Below are 6,000 nucleotides of genomic sequence, written 5' to 3'. Positions count from 1 at the left end.
TGCAGATCTCCCCAAATGGCCCACAGATACCCACACAGTGATCCATATGCCTCAATCATACACTCTGCCATCCCATGGCCCGCTCCCTGGGTGTGCTCTCTGCAGCAGTGTGAGTGAGGTTTATAAAACAGCTAGTGAGCAAGAACAGAAAGTCAGCTGAATCTGCAGGCCAGAAAAGACCACAAACTTGAGCTCTAACCCCATCTTTGGGAAAACAAAACAAAATAAAAACCCTCACCTTTGTCCATTGCTGGTTCCAGAGGAGGCATATAAACTTAAGAATTCTGGTCCATATACACTATGGAGTATTATGCCTCCATCAGAAAGGATGAATACCCAACTTTTGTAGCAATATGGACAGGACAGATTATGCTGAGTGAAATAAGTCAAGCAGAGAGAGTCAATTATCATATGGTTTCACTTATTTGTGGAGCATAACAAATAGCATAGAGGACATGGGGAGTTAAAGAGGAGAAAGGAGTTGGGGGAAATTGGAAGGGGAGGTGAATCATGAGAGACTATGGACTCTGAAAAACAATCTGAGGGGTTTGAAGTGGCGGGGGGGGTGGGAGGTTGGGGTACCAGGTGGTGGGTATTATAGGGGGCACTGATTGCATGGAGCACTGGGTGTGGTACAAAAATAATGAATACTGTTATGCTGAAAATAAATAAATTTAATTAAAAAAAAAAAGAATTCTGCCCCAAGACTGACCAAGAAGCATGAAGCAGGTGTACCCACATAAGTTCAGGATAACCTCGGAATCTCAGCAGGGGTAACAGAAGGTATCTCTTTCCAAAGACAGTAAAGACTGGAGAAGGTAATTCCTACTTCAAATGTGAAGAAAGCAATGCAAGAATTCAAAGAACACAAAAAGAAACCAAGGTAACATGATACCACCAAAGAATGGCAGTCTTCTGGTAACTGAACACAAAGACTGCTGCACCTTAAGATATGTTCTGCAGATAAAGATTTCAAAATAGCTGTTTTAAGGAAACTCAATGCGTTATAAAAACACACAGAAAGACAATCCAATGAAATCAAGAAAACAATAACTGAGGTTAAAAAAATGAGAAGTTTAGCAAAGAGATCAAAGAAAGCATTAAAAAAGAACCAAACCGGGATGCCTGGGTGGCTCAGTGGGTTAAGCCTCTGCCTCCAGCTCAGGTCATGATCTCAGGGTTCTGGGACCCAGCCCTACATCGGGCTCTCTCTTTGGTGGGGAGCCTGCTTCCCCCTCTCTCTCTTCTGCCTTATGCCTACTTGTGATCGTTGTCTCTCAAATAAATAAATCTTAAAAAAAATATATAAAAAGAATGAAAAGGAGTGAGAAAAGACTACTTGATCTATGAAATATATCAAAAAGGACAACTTATGACTTGGAGTTCTGGAGAAAAGAGAAAGAAGGGGAAAAAAAACTTATATAAAGAAATAATGACAAGAACTTCCCAAATCTGTACAGAGATTCAGATACCCAAGTTCATGAAGCTTATAGGTGACCAAACAAAATCAACTAAAAAGAAACCTGTCCAAGACACATTATAATAAAACTGAACAAAGACAAAGAGAGAATATTAAAAACAACAAGAGAAAAAAGTTTGTAACTTTCAAGGGAACCTCTATAAGGCTCTGTAGATTTCTTGGCAGAAATCTTACACACTAGAAAAGAGTGTGATATATTCAAAGGGCTGAAAGAAAAAAGACCTGCCAACCAAGAACAATTTACTTTGCAAAGCCATGCTTTAGAAATGAAGAAAAGATAAAGGCTTCCCCAGACAAACAAAAGCTGAGGGAATTCATTATTACCACTGGACCTGCCTTACAAGAAATGCTAAAAAGAGCTCCTCAAGCTGTAATGAAAGGAAGCTAACAAATAACATAAAAACATATGAAAATATACAACAGTCTGATAGAGGTTAAGTACATAGTCAAATTTAGGGTACCCTGAAACTGTACTTTATGGTATAACATGGTGACATGTTCACCATTAATGATAAAGTAGTGAAAATAACTATAGCTGCAATAATTTGTTTAAAAATACACAGTATAAAAAGAGATACATGATGACATTAAAAACATAAAAGGGGAAGTAAAGGAGCAGAGTTTCTGTATGCAATTGAAGTTAATTTGCTATCAACATAAAATAGACTTATATTTATAAAGTGTTTAATGTAAGCCTCATTGTTATTGATAAATAGCAAAAACCTACAGTAGAGTAACAAAAATAAAAAGAACAGAATCAAAGCATACCACTACACAAAATCATTTCACAAATCATTGTAGGATATAAAATCAACATACAGAGGGACGCCTGGGTGGTTCAGTTGGTTAAGCGGCTGCCTTCGGCTCAGGTCATGATCCCAGCGTCCTGGGATCGAGTCCCGCATCGGGCTCCTTGCTTGGCAGGGAGCCTGCTTCTCCCTCTGCCTCTGCCTGCCACTCTTTCTGCCTGTGCTTGCTCTCGCTTCTCTCTCTATGACAAATAAATAAATAAAATCTTTAAAATCAACATACAGAAATAAATTGTGTTTCTATATGTGAACAATAAAACATCTGAAATAAAATTAACTATTCCATTCACAATAACATTAAAATGATAAAATGCTTAGGAATAAATTTAACCAAGAAAGTAAAAGATCTATATGATAAAAACTATAAGATTTTGGGGTGCCTGGGTAGCTCAGTCATTAAGCATCTGCCTTTGGCTCAGGTCATGATCCCAGGAGCCCCACATTGAGCCCCTGCTTGGCAGGAAGGCTGCTTCTCCCTCTCCCACACCCCCTGTTTTTGTTCCTGTTCTCACTCTGTCTCTCTCTGTCAAATAAAAAAAAATTTTTAAAACCTTTAAAAAAATAAGATTTTAATAATAGAAATTGAAGAAAGTGAAAATAAATGAAAAGATATTCCATGCTCATAATTGATAAAATTAAAGCTGTTAAAAATGTCCCTACTACTCAAAGAAACCTACAGATTTAATATAATCCCTATCAAAATTCCAATGGAATTTTTCATAGAACTAGAACAAATAATCTTAAAATTTGACCTGGAATAACCAAAGCAATTTTAAGACAGAACAAAGCTGGAGCTATCATTTTCCCAGATTTCAAACAATACTATAAAAATACAGCTCAAAACAGTCTGATAATGGCAAAAAACAGGCACATTGAACAAAGATTCCAGAAATAAATTCATACATATATGATAAATTAACCACAAAAGAGGAGACAAGAATATACAATGTGGAATGCAGTCTCTTAAATGACATTGAGAAAACTGGACAACCATGTGTAAAAAAATGAAACTGTATCACTATCTCACACGCTACACAAATTTAGCTCAAAACAGATTAAAGACTTGAATGTAAGACCTATAACTATAAAACTCCTACAAGAAAACATAAGTGGTAAGCAATTATTAATGGTTATTAGTGATAAATTTTTTTAAGTGGACCTGACTCCATCAGCAAGTGCAACAAAAGCATAAATAAACTATTGGGACTGTATCAAACTAAAAGGTTTTTGTGCAGCAAAGGAAACCATCAGCAAAACAAAAAAGCAACCTACTGAATGGGAAAAATACTTACAAATGATATATCTGATAGGCAGCTAATAGCCACAATATATTAAGAACTCAAACTACTCACTAGCAAAAGAAAAAAAACAGTCTGATCAAAAAAAAAAATGTGCAGAAGATCTGAAAAGACATTTTTCCGAAGAAGACATACAGATGCCCAAAAAATACATGAAAAGATGCTCAACATCATTAATCTTCAGGGAAATACAAAACAAAACAAAAAAACACAATGAAACATCACCTCCACCTTGTCAGAATGGCTAAAATAAAAAAGATAAAACATAAGTTGGCAAAAAGAGAATCGTTGTGCACTGTAAGTGGGAATGTAAATGGGCGCAGCCACTATGGAAAACAATGTGAAGATTCCTCAAAAAATTAGAAACAGAACTACCATGTGATCCAGCAATTCCATTTATGGGTATTCATTGAAAAATGTATCTTCCCTAATGTTCATTGCAGCATTGTTTATAATAGCCAAGATATGGAAGCAATCTAAGTGCCCAGCAATAGATAAATGGATAAAGTTGTGCTGTGCATGTAAGATGGACTATTATCCAGCCACAAAAAAAGAATGAAATCTTGCCATTTGCAGCAGTATGGATAGAACTTGAGGGTTTTATACTAAGGGAAATAACTCGGAGAAAAACAAAAATATTTCACTCACATGTGAAATCTAAAAAACAAAATAATCATACAAGACAAAGCCAGATTCTGAGGGAACATACTAATGGTTGCCAGAAGAGAAGAGGTTGAGAGGGAAATGAGTGAAAAGGTACAAACTCCCAGTTACAAAACAAGTTAAGTCGTGGGAATGTATTGTATATCTTTGGGAATATAGTCAATAATATTGTATTAACTTTGTATGGTGACAGCCAGTAACTAGATGCATTATGGTGATCGTTTTACAATAGATATAGATGTCAAATCACTGTGTTGTACACCTGAAACAAATAAGATATTGTATTTCAATTACACTTCAATTTAAAAAGCTGTTCATACTGTTCTTGCCATATTTTCATACATTTGGAATTATCACAAAATAAAAAATTATCATTTAAAAAAGGAGAATATGACTAAATATTTCTTAAGAAAACACTCATAATATTGTATAGATAGCAGTTAGATATAGGAAGGGGGACATAAACTGAAAAAAAAAAATCTCCAAAAACAATTATTTTGCCTTTAAACTATTCATATAATGATCTAGTTTTTAAATAGGATGCTGCACTCTTACTGTTTTTTATTGTATAATAAATAATGTGGCTTTATATTACGTAGATTATTTTATATGTTTCAGATATTACATTGAAAAATTTTCTAAGATATGTCTCCCTAAAGTCTATACTGAATTACATAAATATAAAAATGCAGAATCCCAAAATTAATTAATTAACAGTATCCTCCAAAACACACAATTCATGATTTCAACTTTTAAAATCACTTTAAGTTTCCCTAGTTCTTTACTTAAATTGACAATTCCACCCAAAGAGAAGATAAATATATTAGATGAAGGGTTTTTAATTATTATTTTAAAAAATAACTAATTATCAGTGACTTCTGATAATGACAAAATATTAAGCAAATAAATGGTATCAGTGTATAATAGACAGTATGAAATTTAAGTACATGCACAAAAACCCCACATTTTGGTAACAAAAGTACACCATTTTTAAGGAATTTGGTATTTCCCAAAGAATCAAGATAAGATTCATCAAAAAATACAACTTTCTGAATTGCCCCATACTTGTTTTATGATGTAGTATTAATTTTAATTACCAGAATATAAACATAAGAACAACTCATTTTTTGTATTGCCTCCAGCACCTAGAACAATACCTGAGCAGATATACAAAATCAGTTTTGAACGAAGAAATGACTCACATCTGAAGATGATGCTCTATAATCTTTTCAATGCTTAAGATACCCAAATAGTTGTAAGTCAGCTCCAGACACCAAAATATACTGTGCTATATTTCAAATCTCAATAAAAAATTTTTTGAAAAGTTTCCCTTTTTCATTTATAAAATTAACAGAATTATGTAAGTGAAAAATAATTCCACTTTTCATGGCCTCTATTCAATAGTTTTTCCATCTTTGTTCTTTTTAAAATTAAGCACTAGCCCATATAGAAGCAGAAACCAGAAAGACCTAAATTTGATATGTTCATTCTTGTTATGGATCAGACATAGCATGAGTGTCTTTGAGGAAAAGAAATTAAGTTGCAAGGTGCTGTAGTAGTGGATTGTGGGAAGAGTGGAGAAGGACAAAGAGGCAGAAGATTTTTAATCATAGGCTTTAATTTAAATCAGAAATTTATGCTGAGAATTCCTTTGATAATTGCTTCTAATTTCTCTATCATTTGTCTTCTATGTTTTTAGCTATGTTCATTATGGGGAAGATTTTAAATTTAAAATAATTGTGCATACCAA

Source organism: Neovison vison, chromosome 13 (genome assembly GCF_020171115.1).
Source record: "Neovison vison isolate M4711 chromosome 13, ASM_NN_V1, whole genome shotgun sequence".
NCBI classification, from domain to species: Eukaryota; Metazoa; Chordata; class Mammalia; order Carnivora; family Mustelidae; genus Neogale; species Neogale vison.
Note: the sequence above shows the minus strand (reverse complement) of the source record.